Here is a 21,761-nt window from a genome sequence, read left to right as displayed (position 1 = left end):
GAATAGGCCGCGTCGGAGTTGGGCCCGAGCTAAAGCTTCCTCTTAAACAATTTGCCTAGGGATTAAATACATGAATAATAACTGCATTGCCATTGCCAAAAATGCTGCAAACGAATTCTTGAACGCTACGCACTGTCAATGCAAGTAAAATATGTATTTTTCATAAAATATTATACTCGTATGTGCCAAAAATTGTGCCCAACATAACTGATGTGAATGCTTCCATGTTTTTTGTCTATTTAGTAAGTATAACGAAAATATCAGACGAACTTTAGAACTACATCAGTTCGAAACCAGCAAAGCAGTGTATGCCGCTGATATGAAAAATGTAAAGGCCATGAAATGAACAAGTTGAGGACAAATATGTTAATGAAACTTTGTCATTCAAGATCCTTGTTTACATTCTTGTACATATGCAACGGCCAGTGAAAAATGTCAATGACGCTGTCATTTGTTCCAATGTATTACGCAGGAGCAGCTGTCACCGGTCGTGTATCGTGAGTAATTGCACCGAAATTATAGTCGCAACAGAGAGCACGTATAAAAAGCAGGAGTTCTGCAGTATATACGAGGGCGAGTGAAATGAAAGTGAGCCAATGCGAATATATGACAAACGGGGTGCTTTATTTAAAAGTAGCCTCCATGAGCATTTAGACATTTGTCCCATTGACTAACGAGTCGCGTAATTCCCGTCTCATAAAGCTCCTTGGGTTGTTGCTTCAAAACGTCTGCAACTGACTTTCACGTCATCGTCCGAGACGAATCTGGTTCCCTTGAGCTGTTTTTTCGGTTGCCCCAAAATGTGGAAGTCTCAAGGCGACAGGTCTGAGCTGTATGACAGATGTTGCAGCGTTTCCCGCTTGGACGTTGCCAGTTTTTATTAACCACATCAGCGACGTGGGGACAGGCATTGTCGTGGAACAAGATGACCCCATTCGTCAATTTTTCACGTAGTTTGTTCTTGATTGCGACATGCAGCCGATCCGGCGTTTCACAATATCGGAAACAATTGATAGCCTCTCAAGATTTAGCAAATTCTATCAGTAATGGCCCCTGACGATCGAAAAATAAAAGTCAACAACGCCTTTCCGGCGGAAATGACGGCCTTTGCTTTCTTTGGGGGTGGCGAGTTCGAATGTTTCCATTGTAAGCTTTGCCGTCGTGTTTCAGGCTCGTAGTAGTGGCATGATGGTTGGTCTCCGATCACAATTGCATACAATAAATCGTCACCCTTATTGTGGTACCAGATCAGATGAGTAAAGGCAGCGCCGAACTTCTCCGGATTGTGGAGGTTGTTCAAAATCTTGGGCATCCATTGCGCACACAAGAGCCGATAACCGAGATGTTCATGAATTATGCCGTGAACGGTGACGATGAACCGAACCGTGACTGATGTTCACAAGCTCTGCCAGTTCATCGATGCCTATCCTCCGTTCTTGTGTCATCAGCTTATCAACCTTTGCAATTTTGTTAGCGGTGATTGCACGATGGCTTTGGTCCGGTCTGGGATCGTCTTTGCAACTTTCACGTCCTTCTTTGAACCGTTTGTTCTAACGCTTCACAGTGGCCAATGAAATGCGATGTTCAATGTACACGGCAGCCATACGGTGACTAATTTCTTTTTGGGAAACATCTTCAGCTGTCAAAAACCTCACGGCACCACGCTGCTCAACTTCCGCAGCGTCCATTACGTCACGCAACCATGTTCAACCCAATGTATGAGCGCATTAAAGAACATTTATCCTCACACCTGCGTGTCACTTTTGTAAATGAGAGACGCCTGTGTGCTACACGCAGGCCTTGCAGATAATGAACAGAACCATAATTGCGCAGGGTGGATAGGCTCACTTTCATTTGACTCGCCCTCGTACATTAGAAATGCGAAGATACAATGGAATATATAAATGCGAAGATACAGCTTGATAAAGGGCAAAAAAGTGCCACTGGAAACAAAGTTCACTGCACGTATGCACAAAATCACGCAACAAGATATCTAAACCTACGTATAAGTCTCCAATAAATCTACGTATCTAAGAAAAAGTCATGGTATATAATGGGTCAAACAAGGCAAATAAACATGTTGGGCAATCACAGATTCACAGAATCCTAGATCCCGCCCCAATTCCATCCACTCCCCCCGATGCATTGCGCGCGACGGAAGGCGGCGCGCTTGCTCCCCGCTTTTCTTCTTTGCGCAAAAAAGACTAAGCCACCATCGTTGGCTCACCCATTCCCCCTCCCCCCTCCCCACCCACCACACGCTTTCACTCGCACATACAGCATGCGGCGCGCGGTCACGATGTTATCGCCCTTGGACTTTATGCGGAACATGAGGGCGACGGCGACGGCAGGAATGCGCCTGAGTGTCCATATAATTGCTATCGCAATAATATAATAAGAGTGTCCGGCAGCTTAAGCGTCCCATGACCCATTACTTTCCGCAAAAGAAGTAACAAAATAGAAATTTCACCATGCGACAATTCGCTGCGCCGCAACGTTTTTTTTTCCTTTCGTGGGGCGGGGGCACCGTAATGGAAAAAAAACGCAAAGGAAAGCATGTTGGTCACAATCGAAAGCCTTCTTTGGGCAACTAATGTGGCTGTTAAAGGAATATCGAAGAAAACACGAGACGCTTGGTCCACCAAGAACCATGCGCATACTGCTCGGTATCCTACACCGGCGAGACAAGACTTTCTGGAGAGGTTGCGCTCAAGCGAACGCGGTGCAATCCGTCGAGTACGCACAGTGATGGCGGCGAGCGACCATTGTTTATTTTTCTCGTCTACTAGCTAGAAAGCGTCCAAAACTCTGCCAGGCGAAAATGCACTCGGCCAGAGAAAACCGAACGCGCATCGAGGTGTGCCGCGCGGTGGTCGGTGCAACATGAGAAAAACGCATGCGCTCTGGCTGGCTCTGGCAGCCCGAGCGCATGAACACAAAAAAAATGAAGAGGCTCAATGTGTCCTCGCGATTAAAAGTCAAAGTAGAAAAAATAAATAAGAACGTAGTTACCTTGGCTGGCTTTAGTGTCTTCACTGGATGCTTTGGCGCAGGTGAAAAAAAAAAAAATGTTGACGTTTTTTTTTTTATGTGACATAACGGCACGAATGCACAACGCTTCGTCTCATCGGGCCTCGCTGCGGGGTTTGTCAACTTGTCTGATAGTGTGTTCATTTGGCTTGTCTCGTTGTATGGCCCGATGTACGACTTTGGAAAAGCTAATGAACCTTTGGAGTCAAACATATATGGGAACATTAAACTTACAAAGTTCCGCAATTGAAGATCTAAAGCACACGTTTGGAAATGTCAATGCACCTTTCACGTCAAAAGCTTATGAGAACGTTATATCCATAAAGTTTCCGAACTGACGTCCACGCGCTCCGTAGATTCCATGATAGAGTGTAGATTCCGCGGCGAGCCCATTCGCCATCAAAACGTCCTTGAAACTTTGTGCTCAGATGGGGCTGCTTGCGTTATGTGACTCCCGGTGCATGGGCGTTGCCGCGAAATCCAGCCCGAGTTCGCAATTTGTGCGGTGAAATGGTTTTTCGAGCGTGAAAAAGACGTTCTAGACAAAATCCAGAATGATTTCCGGCGCCGGGGTTTGCTTTGGTCGGCGGTGCATGGACAGCACGAAAAAATTTCGGGGGTGGGGGCTGGAGCCCCATAAGCCCCCCCCCCCCCCCCCCCCTGGCTACGCCCCTGCTGACCATAGTAAGGTTCGTTACAGCGCAACACAAGACAATTAGGACAAAATGAAGTATAAAACGACGACACGGCGCTGACTCTCAACTGATATGTTATTGAAGATATGTCTAACATATATATAGGTGCCAGTTGATAACCATGACATGCACGAGACACAGAGATGCATCGAGGCAACTGTGACAAACTGACGCATAATCAAAATTGACATAGGTAACGCAGTTCTTTGTCATGAAGAGTGATAGACGGTTCGCTGATACATGCTTTGTCCCTAATCTTTATATTGTAAGGATAATCGATTTGCCTTGTCAATTGGCTCGCGTATTTAAAGATGACACTAGTTTTTTTTTTAATTCGGGGCGACAACCGCATGACTTGCAATGCTCCGGGAGATGAAGTGGCGCAACCCCTTGAAGAGATAGCTCATGATCCCTAAGTCGAACACTGACACATCGCTTCGTTTGTCCCACGTACTCTCTACCACAAGATAATGGAATGGCATACACACCTTGCTTAGCACAAGTGATGTACCTGTTCACATGTTTGACAGTGCATTTTCCCTTCACTTGCTTATCCTTCAGCAAATTATGAACTAACAGGCATATGCGACCTATCTTATGTTTCGCAGAAAAACGAACATTAATGCTGTCCCCTGAACCAACGTTCTTAAGCCCATGCGCTAACTTGAGTACATACGGTACTACGGCGTTTTTTTTTCGTCTAATTTAGCTTTAATACCTTGGTCATTTATGCTCTAGACGCCGTGAGCCATACTTTCACTCACAGATGAAATAATCGCTTCGGGTAATACCCAGCGTCCAGTAAACGATTTACCTGATCAGAAAACGCAGCCTTCGACATATGAAAACACGACTTCTTTATTGCAGCATTTAGGATAGTCTTCGCTATAGCCCGCTTCACTACTTTAGAATGACTGGATTTGTAGTTCAAGATGGGCTTAACCGACCTGGGGTCATATTTCCAGCAAAAATGATTTTTACCAAAGATTAATCTCAGGTCTAGAAACTGCAGTTGGTGGTCCTTAGGAACTTCGAAGGTAAAATCAAGGCCGGTACGCTCCCGGTGAAGAAAACACGACATGTTCAGGGTCATGTGTTTAACCTGAGCACGATGCCTATTCCGGAGGAACACAAGCGGGTATTGGGTCCCGGCCCGAAGTACTGCATCGAACCTCACCTGAACCCCTTTGAGAATGTGGCCACAGCAAGGTCTAAGGTGTGCCAAGGAGGACGAACGTTCAAGGTGTGTTTCGGAGTGTGTAGATGCCATTGCTAGGACAGGAAGAGGGAAAGGTGGCAAAGACTTAGTGGCTTAGGCCCTTAGTTTACCTTCTGTGTGAAAAGAATTGACAGGTGTTAGTAGCAGACAAAGTAATGCACTTCGTTGTCATGAATTCTGATGTGTATTTCCAGAAGTCTGAGGATGCAATTCGGAAAAATTTCAAAGGTGTAAAGGTTAAGGCTGCGAAAGTCAAGCAGCAAGCACTAACTTTGTTGGAAGGAATGAATTTGCAACGTTTAGCGGCCAGCGTAAAGAAAGCAAAAAATTCTGGAACTAAAGGTTTTCTTTACTGTGAAATCGCACAAGGATGACATGCCGTTCCGGCCCATAGTCTCGGAAAAGGACAGCTGGCAGTTAAGCGTGTCGAGATTTCTGCAGAGAAATCTTGTAAGCTTAACAATAGTTGATCCTTTCAGGATAGCCAATTCGGATAATGTGTTCAAGTACCTGGAAGACAGTTCGTTGAACATTCGGTGTGCTTTCAGCGTAGATGTGGAAAAACTATATTACTCCCTTCCACATGCCCAGGTTATGAATTGTGTTAAAGACTACATAGTGTGTGACAATGATTAAGAAGTCTTCATCAATGGTTGCGGGATCTCAGTAGAAGCCTTTATTGAACTTTCCTTTTACTTGAGATCTACCTTTGTTTCATGTTTTATACAAAAATCGAGGGTATGCATTGGCTCGTGCGTAGCTCCTATCATTAGTGACATTATTCTAGGTTATATCGATAGGCAACTAGAGGGCCTCCTTGCTGTGCTTTCCAATGGGGTTTTCGCTATGTTGATGATTTCGTTAAATTTTTTTTACCAGTGACATTCCCGCCGAGGGTGTTGATGAAATTTTAACGTTATTCAGGCAGCACGGCATGCATGAGCCTTGATTTATTCTTCAAAGTCCCTAAGGACCACCAACTGCAGTTTCTAGACCGGAGAATAATCTTTGGTAAAAATCATGTGTGCTGGAAATATGATCCCAGGTCGGTTAAGCCCATTTTCAACTACAAATCCGGTCATTCTAAAATAGTGAAGCGGGCTATAGCGAAGACTATCCTAAATGCTGCAATAAAGAAGTCGTGTTTTCATATGTCGAAGGCTGCTTTTTCTGATCAGGTAAATCGTTTACTGGACGCTGGGTATACCCCGAAGCAATTATTTCATCTGTGAGTGAAAGTAAGGTTCGCGGATTCAAGAGCATAAATGACCAAGGTATTAACACTAAATTAGACGAAAGAAGAAAACAACGCAGTAGTACCGTATGTACACAAGTTAGCCCATGGGCTTAAGAACGTTGGTTCAAGGGACAGCATTAATGTTCGTTTTTCTGCGAAACATAAGATAGGTCGCATATGCCCGTTAGTTGATAATTTGCTGAAGGATAAGCAAGTGAAGGGAAAATGCACTGTGAAGCATGTGAACAGGTACATCACATGTTCTAAGCAGGGTGTGTATGCCATTCCATTATCTTGTGGTAGAGAGTGCGTGGGACAAACGAAGCGATGTGTGAGTGTTCGACTTAGGGATCATGAGCTATCTCTTCAAGGGGTTGCGCCACTTCATCTCCCGGAGCATTGCAAGTCGTGCGGTTGTCGCCCTGAATTAAAAAAAAAAAAAGAGCTAGTGTCATTTTTAAACACGCGAGCCAATTGACAAGGGAATCGCCGAGGCTTACAATATAAAGATTAGGGACAAAGCATGTATCAGCGAACCGTCTATCAGTCTTCATGACAAGGAACTGCGTTACCTATGTCAATTTTGATTATGCGTCAGTTTGTCACAGTTGCCTCGATGCATCTCTGTGTGTCGTGCATATCATGGTTATCAACTCGCACCTATATATATGTTAGACATATCTTCAATAACATATCAGTTGAGAGTCAGCGCCGTGTCGTCGTTTTATACCTTCTTTTGTCCTTGTCTTGTGTTGCGCTGTAACGAACTATGAATTCCAACCAACTGGTCCAACTTGCCGTCTTGATTCACTGACCATACCCGCCGTGGTTGCTCAGTAGCTATGGTGTTGGGCTGCTGAGAACGAGGTCGCGGGATCGAATCCCGGCCACGGCGGCCGCATTTCGATGGGGGCGAAATGCGAAAACACCCGTGTGTGTACTTAGATTTAGGTGCACGTTAAAGAACCGCAGGTGGCCGAAATTTCCGGAGTCCTCCACTATACGGCGTACCTCATAATCAGGAAGTGGTTTTGGCACGTAAAACCCCATAATTTAATTCACTTACCATTTGCAACGCTTAGATGAAGTGCTCACATACTTTTTTAATGCCGGACTTCAACTAAACACTAGGAAGTGCCGTTTCGCTAGCACAACGATTAAAGTCCTAGGTCATATCGTTAGCAAAAGACGGCATCCAGTCCGATCCGGAAAAAATTTCCGCAGTGCTAAACTTTCCACGCCCACTTCGTGCGAATGAACTGCGCAGCTTCCTTGGACTCGCCTCATACTTTCAACGTTTTATCCGGAACTTCGCCAGCATTGCCTCGCCCCTCCACAAGCTCCTTGCTAGTTCCAGTTCCTTCTATTGGAACGATCCGTGTGAAGCCGCGTTCCAAGAACTCAAGCGCGCACTAACATCCCCACCTGTTTGTCATTTTGATGACAAGGCGTCCACATTATTGCATACTGACGCTAGTGGTCAAGGAATTGGTGCCGTACTGCTGCAACGCCACCACGAATTTTGCGAAAAGGTTGTTGCATATGCAAGCCGCGTTCTGACTTCCGCGGAAAAGTACTCGATCACCGAACAAGAGTGTTTGGCTGTTGACTGGTCCATTCAGTCAACAGCCAAACAGCTGATGATATTGCCTTGCTTAGTAACTCAGGGGACCAATTGCAATGCATGCTCATTGACCTGGAAAGGCAAAGCGGAAGAGTGGGTCTAAAAATTAATCTGCAGAAAACTAAAGTAATGTTTAACAGTCTCGGAAGAGAACAGCAATTTACAATAGGTAGCGAGGCACTGGAAGTGGTAAGGGAATACATCTACTTAGAGCAGGTAGTGCCGGCGGATCCAGATCATGAGACGGAAATAATCAGAAGAATAAGAATGGGCTGGGGTGCGTTTGGCAGGCATTCTCAGATCATGAACAGCAGGCTGCCATTATCCCTCAAGAGAAAAGTGTGTAATAGCTGTGTCTTACCAGTACTCACCAACGGGGCAGAAACCTGGAGGCTTACGAAAAGGGTTCTACTTAAATTGAGGACGACACAACGAGCCATGGAAAGAAGAATGATGGGTGTAACGTTAAGGGATAAGAAAAGAGCACACTGGGTGAGGGAACAAACGCGACTTAATGACATCTTAGTTGAAATCAATAAAAAGAAATGGGCATGGGCAGGACATGTAATGAGGAGGGAAGATAACCGATGGTCATTAAGGGTTACGGACTGGATTCCAAGGGAAGGGAAGCGTAGCAGGGGGCGGCAGAAAGTTAGGTGGGCGGATGACATTAAGACGTTTGCAGGGACAACATGGCCACAATTAGTACATGACCGGGGTAGTTGGAGAAGTATGGGAGAGGCCTTTGCCCTGCAGTGGGCGTAACCAGGCTGATGATGATGATGATGGTCCATTCAGAAAGTTTGTCCATACCTCCACGGTCGACTTTTCACGGTTGTGACCGACCACCATGCCCTATGTTGGTTGCCGAAAATCAAAAACTTGTCTGGACGCCTTGGCCGCTGGATACTCCGATTACAAGCCTGTGATTTCGATGTCATATACAAGTCCGGAAGGAAGCATCAAAATGCTGATGCTCTTTCACGATGCCCATTACCACCATCATCGGAGCACATCACATCACCTTGCCAAATTGGCCGCACGGAGGACTCATCGTCTATTACACCGATTTCCTCCTTGACTCCATCAAACCGCCCTTCAGTGCTTTCCACCCATCAGCGCGCCATTTCTTATTGCCTTGGTATCATCAATCGCCTTAGCGGTGTTTCATCTCCACCCAATGCCAGGTTACGGAAATAGCTCAAACTGTTCAAGTTCGAAGACGACGTGCTTTACCGTTACATTTTTCACCTGGAAGGCCATCGATGGGTTCCCGTTCTACCGCGCTCTCTTCGCGCTGCAGTTCTGCAGGCCTCACACGATGACCCTACGTCAGGCCACTTGGGTTACCACAAAACACACGAGCGCATACGCAGCCGATTCTTTTGGCCAGGTCTTTCCACGAGTATAGCTAGATATGTTGCCTCGTGCACGCTTTGTCAACACGGTAAGCGACCTACTACTGCTCCGGTCGGGACGCTACAATCACTTTCTTGTCCAGCAGAACCCTTCTCTGTCGTCGGCATGTATCTTTTGAGGCCACTCCTTGCAAGTACTCCAGACGGTAACAGATGGATCGTCACTGCTGTTGACCAGTTGACCGGTACGCTGAAACAGCCTCAGTACGTTCAGGAGCTGCCTCAGAAGTATCGGCCTTCTTCTTGCAGGCTATCTACTTAGGTCACGGGGCGCCTCACGTTCTTTTGAGCGACCGAAGCAAGGCATTTCTTTCAAGCACTCTTATTCAAGTTCTGCAAGCGTCCAACACCGTGCACAAGACAACGTCTAGCTACCACCCTCAAACCAATTGCCTCACAGAGCCATTTCATAGCACGCTGTGCGACATGCTATCCATGTATATTCAACCTGACCATCGTAACTGGGATGCGATTCTCCCATATGTAGCATTTGCATACAATACGTCTGTTCAACGGACCACCGGATACTCGTCGTTTTTCTTAGTATACGGCCGCCACCCAACCTCATCACTCGACGTTTCTTTTTTCTCTGGCCCCGTCAACGCTTCACCATTCATTTGCGACCAGCTTGTGTCTCGCCTTGCCCAATGTCGTCGTCGCGCCCGTATGAGCACTGAAGCAAGCCAAGAGGATCGCAAACATCGGTACGATGCCTCTCACCGTGTCGTTTCCTACCGCCCTGGTGACGACGTGCTCCTATGGACACCTGTACGAACATCCGGTTTATGTGAGAAGCTTGAGTCTCGATATATTGGCCCCTACAAAGTCATAGAGCAGACCTCGCCGGTGAACTATCTGGTTACACCTGTTGATGCCCCAACTGACCGACGCTGCCGCAGAACAGAGATCGTGCACGTTTCCCGCCTGAAGCCCTTTCATCTCCGTTCCACTGTCTAATGTGCGGCCAGGCTGGCCGCTCCCGTCCACGGGGGAAATTAGGGCCGAAATTAGTGCTCGGCCCTAAATCCACGGGGATTTAGGGCCGAGCAGCCCATCGCCGCAAGCCGCACTGCACGCGTGCGGTCGCGCGAAAGATTGCACGCATCAAACAATTGTGCACAAATTTCGGTTTACAATGTGTAAGGTATACACTGTATACACAATGTAAACGGTAATTTGTGCACAAGTGCTGGGTACGTGCAATTTTTCGCGCAACCGCAAGCATGCGGTGCGGCTTGCGGCGATGGGCGGCGCGAGCGTAAATCGGCCCTTAGTGTAAGCATTTATGCGGACTTCATCTTCATCTGTACAAAGTCATCATCAATCATCGGCTCGTGTTCGTATTTGCGTCGTCGGTGCCAGTTTTCTTTCCTGGAATAAAGCGTCGTCTCGACCGTGGTATTTCAATACGTTTACAGACAAGGTAAAACACCACAGCGGTATTTGCGCCATCGTGCAGAGGATTCTTATTGAATTTCTTGTAATTATATATGGCGACCCGCTAGCCGTTCGGCAAGCAGAGCAGCGACTCCCATCAATTACAAAAGCGACAAGCAAAAACCGCAGACAGCGCAGCGTACAAAGAGCTTTCATGTTAAGCACCTAAAGCAACCCCTATAATTTTTTTCGGAATGAAAATATTATACTTTGAACAAGAAAACAAACATTACGAAGTACTAACAGACATTTCATTCAAATGAAACAAGGTTGGGCGGAGTTAATAAATTTTCTAGCAAACATTTATGTGCATGTGCGTTTGCTGCTACATTATATAGATCTATAATAAGACATTTACGAATGTATCGAAATATCTTAAGATACAAATTGAAAGTATCGTATCGGATACAATAATTGCGGTAGTATCTTGTATATGTATCTCAAATACTTGTTGCCCGAGTATCTTGCATCATATCATGATACAGTTGCAAAGTATCTTTGCCCAGCCCTGCTTACAGCTCGACGGACTACTGCTATTGATGTGACATCTGGAGTGCCCCAAGGCTCCGTTCTTAGGCCACTACTGTTGTTAATCTACATAAATGATTTGCCTGGTAAAATCTCTTCTAACTTTCGTCTTTATGCCGATGACTGTGTTTTATATGAAGTGACTAACTGTTCTAATAATCATCACCGCCTCGAGGAGTCGTTTGCTAGGTTTTGCAGTTGGTGCAACACGTGGCAAATGAACATTAATTTTGATAAAACCGTCCTTATGTCCTTCTGTAACAAATCTCCTCGTTCTTGCTTTCTTTCTCTTCTGGTTCACTTTTTCATTACTCCTTCAGTACCCGTGCTATGGGGTACGGAATCTGAGTATCTCGCTGTTACTTTTACGCATAACATGTCATGGTCTAAGCATACCGATTACATATGTAATAAAGCACTATGAAAATTAGGTTATCTATCCAACTCCCCAAAAGATACTAAACTACTATTATATATATCGCTAATCCGTCCTGCTGTTCACTATGCATATGTTGTTTGGAACCCTTATAAGCAGTGTAAGATTAAGAGGCTAGAAGCAACTAAGAAAAAAGCTGTAAGGTTTATATGTCACCTATTCTTGGATTGTAGCGCGAAGTGACACAGACATAGACTAGAAGCAGACAGGACGAGCGCTATGTCACCGTTATGATCGTGACTTTTTACCCTCTTCTACACTTGGTTTCTTGAATTTAACTTGGCTCTATTCACGCCACCGCATAGCATCATGAGATTTCTTGCACGGTATCATCAATTCTTCGGTTAGACTTTCAAAAAACAAATATACTAACCCCGCGCCGCAGTCATCGACGAGGCGACATCACAACTTAAGCTTGATGCCCTACTTTGCACGCATGTTTAAATTCAGCTTTTTCCCTCGTTCCATAGAAGACTGGAATTATTTACCTGGGCCTATTCGCTCATGCCCCTCCCGAAGTTTTGTATCCACCATCCAAGATGTATGGTATTTAGCTGTGTATATTTCCCTCGGTTAACCCACTCTTGCTATATAGCTCTTCTTGCGCTGCAGTATGTACAAACAAACAAATAAATCAATAACTAGCCTCTGGGCGAATACTGAAAACACTTTTATGATCTGATTTTATGAGACTTATGAGGCTTTTATGAAGATATTATGAGACGTTTAGGATCGACCTGTTAGGTGTGAGAAGGGTTCAAGCGGGCGCCCCCATGTCGACATAATTGCCCTCTTCTCCGAAACAGCGTCACCCCTTTTATTCCCCGAGCTGACACAAAAGGAAGGACGAAGGAAAGAAAACCCGAAGGGCTGGAGGTCGTCGATGGCAAAACCTACTTTCACAGGCTCCCCAAGAAGGCGCCGACGACCACAAGACCGCAAGGGCCGTCCTGGCCCCGTGTTAATCAGAACCGCTCAAGACTCGGATGAGAGTCACAACCATGTACCAATGAAGTGAATACAATCTTTTTTGCTTTTTTTCATCATCATGATGCCCGGCTTCATCGCCGTCTCCTGATTCTTGTGGTGAAGACCCACCTCACCCGGCCGAGATCGTATCAAAACACACGCATTGAAACTGGTAAGGAAACTCAAGAACGCGACCTCGGAGTTCACTGCCAATTACTTTATAAGACAGCTGCAGACGAGGTTATAAAAATGCTGCCCTCTGAACCTTTTTTTTTTTATTGTCCACTAACTCATGTTCTTAGATTAAACAGCAGAATGAAGCTGAGCATACTTCTTAAGCTTGTGCTCGCTTGTTGCCTAATTCAGGAAGGATCTAACAAGTGTGGAGAAACCTTCTTTCTCAGTTAACCAGCGAAGAGGAGGAGGAAATAACTTTATTCGAAAAAACAACAACATTAAAACGCATGCGAAACGCAATAACCGTCCTTAAGCATGCGTCCAGCGGAGGGGATCCTCAGTCCTGGACTCCTGCGGCTTTTTCTGCCTCCCGGGCCTGTCACACGAGCTGCTGCAGGTCACGCAGGTTCAAGCTGGACAGCACGGCAACCCCCTTTTTCTAGTGTGAGGTTGAACGTGGGGAGAAGTTTCGGTATGCGGTAACATTACACCACACGTTGTGTGGTGTAATGATGAGTATGTCTCGCAGTGTAGGTATTTGTACGTGTACAGTGTGGGGTGTTTAGAGGGCAACTCCGGGGATTTTTTTGCCATGTCAAGGTAATGGAATATTTATGTTCCCGAGACCCCCCTGTCACGTGTCTGATAGTAGCATTGTTCCGCAAATTCGAAAATATTTTTAAATAAGCAATAAAGCGCGAAAACGAAACCTGTCCAAGCTGCCAAGTGAACCTCTTTGAGTGACTATAAGGGTGGCTAGTGCCGTCACGAGTGTCCCCAGCGGGGAAGGCGCGCAAGGCATACCAGTCTCGTCCGGTGGGCGAACGAAACCAGCGAAGAGCTCACGGCCCCAACTCACGGGCCGCCCGGCTTTCACCTTTGATTCCCCCGCTATCCCTTGGGTGCCCTGGAGATCCTGCGTCGCCTCATTTATTATAATCTCAGGTGCTCTCCTGAGGCCTCCGTTTGCCGGTTACATGTGCCCTCCTGGAGCAGTACCTGTAAAAAATCCAATCTATCGTCGCAACGAGAATCGTCGCAACAAGAAAAGCGGCCCGTGACTTATACAACACCAGCCAGAACCTTGCAACAAGCAGAACCCTCGTATAAAAGTAAAGACGACGAAAACCCGCAGGGCAGAAGAGCCCATTCATCAAGAATTGTCGCGGGTAACACCTAAAAATATTCACATTGTTGACGAAAAACGAAGTCCAATGTATTTCACTTACCGGAAAGAAAGTCTTATCCGAACGTGCGACGTACAAAGACGCACCGAGACACGAAGGCGGCGAACGCAGATCCCGCCATTGTGGTAGCAAGCCACCGGCGAAAACACGCAATACAGCCGATGTCACGAAGCACTGATGCAAAACACACGGCAAACAGCATCAGCACAGCTAAACGACTCCAGGTAATATCCAGTATAAATGTACAGAATGGCTTAGAATGACGCACAACTGGCATAACGAACCCACGACCGAGACATTGCGGGCGGCAGTGGCCGTTTTTTCAAACTTCCTGCCTCCCAGTGTTTCCAGCACGGAATGAGATGTCTGGCAAATTTGTAGCGTGCCTACTTGACTGTCGCCGAAGTGATTGCAGCGCGGTGGCTCTGTGACACCGCTGTGGTCACTGCAACACCGGCGTTTCGCTCCTGCTGCTGTCAGTACCTGCTGCGCGAGCATAAAGAATGGTTTCCACGCGTCGTGTGCGCGCCCCGTATGGAAAACAATAACACGCCCTTGAGTGTTGAAGTTCTGGTGTGAAATTATTGAACATTAAATCCAACTTATTATGTTGCTTCCAACGAGTTCGATTTGTCTGTGGTGTCTTTTATTCATTAAAGCCGACGGCCGACAGTAACCGCACTTTTAACGCGTCGTTTGGCATTTTATGCACTTTTAGACAAAATGTCTAAAAAGTTCTTGAGTTAGACGTTCCGAACGTATTTACTAAAATAAACTCTAGTGACACCAGTAGTGGGTTTTACCGCAGATAGAATATATACTAGCATATTCCAAGTGTTGATGTTATGTTTAGAAGAAATTCTATTTTCAGTCTTATCATAGACCAAGACGCCTATAGCCGTTTGTAGCCGTTTCAAGAGGTTTTTAAGAGGTTCTGTGTTTCGTGGGCGGCAGCGTACCGATGTCGATACAGATCCCTGTCGTCGCTTCTCGCTTTTTATGTGTGCACTGTACGAAATGAGTAATGGTTTATTTCAAATCCGTATGGTCAAAAATAAACTACAGAAGGAGTTTTCTTCATCGTGATGGCTTAATTGAGGTCAGTCGCTCAGGTCCGCCAGCAGTAGACGCACGAACTACACGACTGTGATATATAGGCTTAACCTCTGCTGAACGCGATCGGCATCAGCTCAAACTGTGTGTGCGGATGGCGAGGGCTGAAGTTCGTGCAGCCAACAATGCAGCACTACTTGCCTCCCATCTCTTGTCCGTCTACAGGGAACGCAACTTTTCGCCAAGGAAACTTCTCACGCCAAGCACTAGCTCACAATCGTCGACGCTGTCGCCTGCATGATCCCTGCATGCTCTGCATGGAACACTCCTGACGTCATACACAATGTGGCCTGTAGCTGAGGAGGTAATTAGGTAAGGTGTTCGAGGCAATTAATTAAATTAATTTGTAATATATCTGTGCAACTCTCAAAACTGCTTTTTTGAGGATATATGACTGTTCAGAGGAATGTACCCAGCGAATTTCATCAACATCCGTTGACATCGAAAAATCTCCGGAGTTGCCCTTTAACCTGCGACAAGGGAGCCACATTGAAAAAAAAAAGTCAACCGCATCTTTCGGGGGCAAAGATCGGAGAGGTAAGTACTTATTACGGCACAAAAGAGTTCAGAAACATTTCCACATTGGCCCAACTTGTATACCATTTACCGCATCTTTTACGTTGCGTCTGAAAGAGCCTTTCTAGCATGAGCGATGAAAAAAAGAAAATAAAAAAAGGAGCGTGACAACCTTCAGCTGAAAACCAAACGCAGTCGTTGTAGATCTATTTTCCCTGTGATTAGATGGAAATGTATCATTATGAGTATCGATAGAATAATAAGAACATCATATTATACTGTAGTGAAAGTAAATGTACTTATTTATTTGTTTATATTTGTTTATATGTATATTTAGTTATACTGAACAGAGACTTTTGCTTGAGTTTTAGGAACGATTAAACAGGTATTTCTGCTTTCGTGGTCTGTTTCTTTGCGCCTGTGCAAAATAGCACCGTTTTCCAAATAAACAAGCAATAATCAATTACTGGGCGTTGTACTTTGTTACCATAGTCAAAAGACAATCGTGTGTATCGCTACCATTAGAATTCTCAAGACATTACTACAGGATCTATTGCACGTTTTCTGATTCTTGTTTTCTTTCTGAGCAAGCGAAACCTAATGCAGGTTATGAAATGTCGAAACTTCAGGCATAAAACTCTGCTTAAATGCACATGTGACGTAAGTTGCAGACAGCTTCATTTTTAAGGAAATTACTTAACGGTTGCGGTCATTTATTTCAACAGCCTGCTATATATTGTTAACATTCCTGTTGTTTTAAGTCATGTAGTGAGATATTTGAACAAGAAATTTGCGCGTAGAGCCAAACGCAGGGTCATGACGAATGCCCTGTAGGAATGCCGTGTAGGGCTTTTTTTTTTCGGGCGTCACGTAGGTTCATATTTTTAAAAAGTGGTTGGACACTGTTCGGCACATCGCGGGTTGACTACAAATATACGGCAGTGAGAGCTGCGATTCTAACCTACACTCCATCAAGCATTGGAGGGTTCTCTCTACGACGATAGTGGAGATAATGTAGCCATTGTATAAGCGATAACTCTACCAACAAATAACCCATACGATATAGACGCGGACGACAGCAAGGGACCCATTTGACTCCGGAAGGAATACTTGTATGGGTAGCCGGTGGAACCTACGCTACTGCAGTTTTTCTTCAGGATTGGCGCACAGGAGTGACACTGGTACAAATTGTCGACACTGTCAAGTGCTTCAGAAATACTTGCACACGTGTTTTGTGTTTGTCCTGCGTACACGTTAGAACGACAGAAGCTAGCCTCCTCGACTGCACGTGTCGATAGCAGACCGCTATCTGATGACTCTGTTTTGAGTCCTTGGCCTAACGCACACAGCGCAGCCCAGGTTATAAGGGCAGCAGCTCTAGCCCTTTTACAAGCCGTTCGCCTTGACACGCGGCTTCAGAGATGCCGCAACGTGGTAGACATTTGTATATAGGGACTTTCATATTTTCATCATCATCACTTCTTTTCTTCCCCGTTTCCCTTCCCTGCAATATAGAGTAGCAGACCAGAGTTCAAGCCGATCTTCCTGCCTCTCTGTAAATAAAATTACGCATATCTAAAGTGCATGTTGGAATCTATGCAAAGTGAGGCTTTGGCAAAGTGAATAATGAAATGTTATACAAACGTGCTATCTCATGCAATGTTTATGCACCGTACACGTACTTAAGCGCGCAGGAATAAAGTGAAGGCGCGTCACGCTTTTTAAAGCAAAGCTTTCTTTGCCTCTTCCCTCGATTTTTCCGCTGCTACTGCGCTGTCTTTTACACTCTGCGACGGGGGGTGGTTGAGAACGTGTGTATACTGTACATGGCAGGGGACGCGGAGAGTTGTCTATGAGACCTTTCCAAGCAGCTCCGTGGGCGTCGCCACAATGCCCTCCGGAGCTTCCTGGCGGTTGCCACAATGCCATATGAAATTCCCTGGCCGTCGACACAATGCACTCTGGAAGGCTGTAATTGCGCACGAACCTGCGCAAAAGTATCGCAGAAGCTGCAGCGCTTACCTTTGTACTCACGCGCAACAACAGTCCAGTGGGGAGGTAGAATGGTAGAAAGAGGAGCCGGAAGTGACGAAACGGGTGAATGAGTGTTTTAGGCCCCGAACATGGCCCCGAACACTAAATACCACTAAATCATCATCATGCGTTCCAGCAGGAAGCGCGCAGTAGCGACTGTAATTTGGTCGTATACTTTTCTTCGTGTTCCTTTTCTGCTAGGGGCACTGAACGCGGCTAAATATTTTATTTGTAAATGTACCTATAATAACCGACAAGCATAGTTAGCGTGTCATTCTTTACAAAATGAGTAGGCCATCATTTTTATTGGACTTTTGTTATTAAAGTCAGTGCTTTATAATTGAATAAAGGTTTTGAAACCACACTGACGTGCGATAAGCAGCAACCCACCGATATCGACTGCAGTCCGGACCGTTTATCTATTCAAATTGTACGGCGGTAATATTTGCAGACGGCATGGTCATTTCCTTTGAGCAGCATCACCCAGGCTCGTTTTAAGGCAGTTTTATTTTAATAAAAATATTATCTGAGCCAGTTTATGCGTCAGACATTCGATAGCCGCCAGCAAGCGAACGTCTTTAAATACGCTGAATTTTATCAGCTGCGGCGCTTCACTTGCATAACGGCTGCACGGCTTCCATCGTTATGATCTGCCTCGTATGGCTGCGTAATGACGAGTTGCTTGAGAAAAATATGCTAGCTAGCGAGCAAATTCATTGCTGGAACCGAGCACAGTCGGCTTGGAGACTACCCACGAAAGCGGATTAACCATGCAGCCCGTGGGCGTGTGCATCGGTGAGTAAAAAAAGCACTGCTTCGCATTTTCAACTTTGAATTCCTTGACGTGTGAGGAGGTTAAAGCAGATTCCTGTAGTCATTTCTTAAAAGTAAAAAAAAATAATTATTATATGGTTATTGCTCTTCAAAGGCAGTGCAAACGAGGCTCTTGTTATTTTGCCGCGTTTCTATAATTTCTAACATGGAGTATAGAGCATGAATAATAAATATTCTTGGCTCTTTTTACATAAATGATCCACCGCGATAAATTCACTGTACATTAGCGGCAAATGTACCTCCGGTGATACATTTAGATTAATTGCATTTCAAACATAATAAAATGACTGTGTTTATTACTAGTATCTGACAGAAACAACTGCAATCTAATCGAGGCTTGACTAAGCAGAGCACACACAAGGGCACCATTGAAAGAAATGAACACGCAAGACAGTGTTGTGTGTGTGCGCTGTTCTTAGTCAGACATGAATCACAAGTTCACCATGCTACCACCATAGTAGTCGAGGCTTTTTTTTCCTTTTGACTTTTTTTGTTTACTCCTTTAGACTATTGCCTCTGGACGTACAAGTGAATGTGTCACTACTAGAAGTAACAACAAGGGACGGAATTTTCACAAGGTATGTGTCTGAATCATTCACCTAGAACCGTGATTTGTTCATTTATTGGGCTAACTTTTGTTTCACCATTTTTTGCTTGCGTGTTTGTCATGGCTTCATCATTTCTCTTTTCAGGAAGACGGGCGAAAGAACGATTATTGGTCTGCAAGCTGCCCACGCCAATCCATAAGAAGCTCAACGGTCATCATAATGACAACAGGTCCTCTTGAACTCCATGCCTCACCATGAAATGTTTCCAAGTTTACCAGGTGGAGAGGTGTGAGACCTATACAGGAAAGCAGCAGTTTTGTATTATACTGGGCAGGAATGCTAAAATTTGACATACAAGTTTACTTGCTTTTAAGGCCATTTTATGAAAAACGGATAAGTAACATAATGCGTCCTGACTTGTTTCTTTTCTAGCCATTACAACCATGCCAACCGAAACATAAACGATGTAGCAAGCTCCTACTTGGTAATGCACAAACTCTGTCATCTGCTCTTTACAAATCAGCTTGATGGGCAATACCACTAAGTATCACATGCTCCCTCACAACGATAATTTGTTACATGAAAATGCAAAGAAATTTAAAGCGATCAAAGGCACTCAATGCAATTTTGAGAAAATTACACTTCAGGGTGACTGAATCTCTGGCAGTCACTCTTACATGATGTATGAACAGTTGGCCTGAAATCAATAACTAGGCTAGCCCTGCACAGTAAGATAAGAGATGCTAGAAAAGGCAAGCTCACACAACCGGTTTACTCCACACTTCACAAACATGACAAATCGCTAAAAGCAGTTTTTCTTTCTCGTCAAACAGGAGATGACAAACCTGAGCACAGTGTGTTCCCAAAAAGTTTTTGAAATATACACGGAGAATATTAAGTTAGGCTTAACATTCAGCCACTCAACAGTGTACGAACAAGGGAAGCCTCAGCGTGGGAACTTGTCTTCGTCACGGCCCTCACAAATATGTTTGCTTTTTGAAACGTTCATTCCAGGTTGAGGCTTCCCTTGCTCACCTCTCTTTGCCTTGTTTGGATACATAAACCGATATTTTTTTTTCAACATAAAACCGTAAATTGTGCTTTCCAACGATGTGCGAGCATTAATTTGGTTTGCTTATGTGTCTATCTAGTGTCCTTGCTTCACACAATCTTTGCATATGTCTTCGCAAGCACTGCTGTCTCTATAACGTTCCTTGCTTTCCAATGAGTACTCCGCTTGTGTCAAAGACTTTACTGCCGCACCTGAACACTAAATGCGTAGCAGAATTATCAAGAGCAGATAATATGTGCTGAAAAATTTTGCACAACGTTTTTCTGTTGTGTTTTTTCCTACACTATGTGCCTCTCGCCAATGTGTTGTGAAAATAATGGGACATTGCAGCTCGAGTTTATCTTGGTGATACTACAACTTTGCCGAGCACGTTTTATGATACTTAGTTTAATCTAGCTGAAATCGTCGAATGCAGACAATATACGTACAGTGTGAAACACGGCAAGCAGCACTCTACGCAACTACAGTACGAGGTAGCCCAGCATAAAATATCGTTGTCTGAAGCTTCGTTCTTCCTGCTTTAATCCGCACGCCGAACAGGATGAGAAAAATTCACTCCATTTCAATTTTCAATTCCATTAAACAGATGGCTATCTATGTTTCTTCATGTTGTAAACTCAGTGACTGACCGCATTATGTCCACCTTGCCTGTGCGAAAATTGTGGGCACGCACTGCTTCATTCGCTATTGAGAATAGAAACAGCCAGAAGTCGCAGGGGGTCACATCAGGAGAGTAAGGAGTCTGTTGAAGTACAGGAGTCTGGTTTTTCGCCAAAAAAGTCTGAATAAAGTGCGAGGAATGTGCAGAAGCATTGTGATGATGGATGCGCCAATTTCCTGTTGACCACAACTGCGGTCTCTTGCGCCGCACAGCATCACGTAGGCGACGGAGGACATCCCTGTAGTACTCTTTGGCGATTGTTTGACCCTGTAGTGCGTACTCGTGGTGTACCACACCGCGGGAGTCAAAGAAATCAGCATCACTTTAACGTTGCTGCGCACTTGGCGGGCCTTCTTTGGTCTTGGTGACGTGGAATGTTTCCACTGTGACGACTGGGATTTGGTTTCCGGGTCGTACCCGTACACCCAAGACTCGTCACCAGTGATTATGGTGTTCATAAAGTCGGGGTCACTTTTTGTGAAATCCAGCATGTCCTGTGAGACTTCAACACGAAGTTGCTTTTGCTCCACCGTGAGCAGCTTCGGCACGAATTTCGCCGTAACTCTCTTAATGGCCAAATCTTCGGTCATAATGGAATGTGCAGGCTGATGCCCACCTCTTCCCCAATTTCTCGGATAGTGACACGGTCCCGCATCACCACAGCGTTCACTTCGGCAATGACCTGGTCATTTCGACATGTTGATGGCCGACCGGAGCGTGGCTCGCTCTCCGCCGATGTGCAGCCGTCTTTAAAACGGTTGTACCACTCCTTAATCTGTGTGCTGCTCATAGCATCGTCACCAAAGGCTGTCTGAATCTTTCGAATGGTTTCCCCTTGGCTGTCGCCCAGTTTCTGGCAAAATTTGATGCAGTAGCGCTGCTCCAGTCGCTCCGCCATTTTCCTTGCAATAAAGAAACCGCCGAGAGCACTACGCACTACCTCACTCAAACGATTGCTCAAACGCTGCGTCCCAGCGACTGACGCTATCGGCAGGCGGGAAAAAATTCGCACATGTGCACGAAGGT

General features: G+C 45.3%; 1 pseudogene; it reads right to left on the bottom strand.

Moving 5' to 3' along the window:
* The window catches only part of LOC126547930 (sterol carrier protein 2 pseudogene), a 99,944-nt pseudogene extending 82,244 nt beyond the window's left edge, over positions 1-17,700 (bottom strand).
* Positions 17,701-21,761: the final 4,061 nt, after the last annotated feature.

This window comes from Dermacentor andersoni, chromosome 1 (genome assembly GCF_023375885.2).
Source record: "Dermacentor andersoni chromosome 1, qqDerAnde1_hic_scaffold, whole genome shotgun sequence".
Lineage (NCBI taxonomy): Eukaryota > Metazoa > Arthropoda > Arachnida > Ixodida > Ixodidae > Dermacentor > Dermacentor andersoni.
Note: the sequence above shows the minus strand (reverse complement) of the source record. Positions and strands in the feature narration are given on the sequence as shown.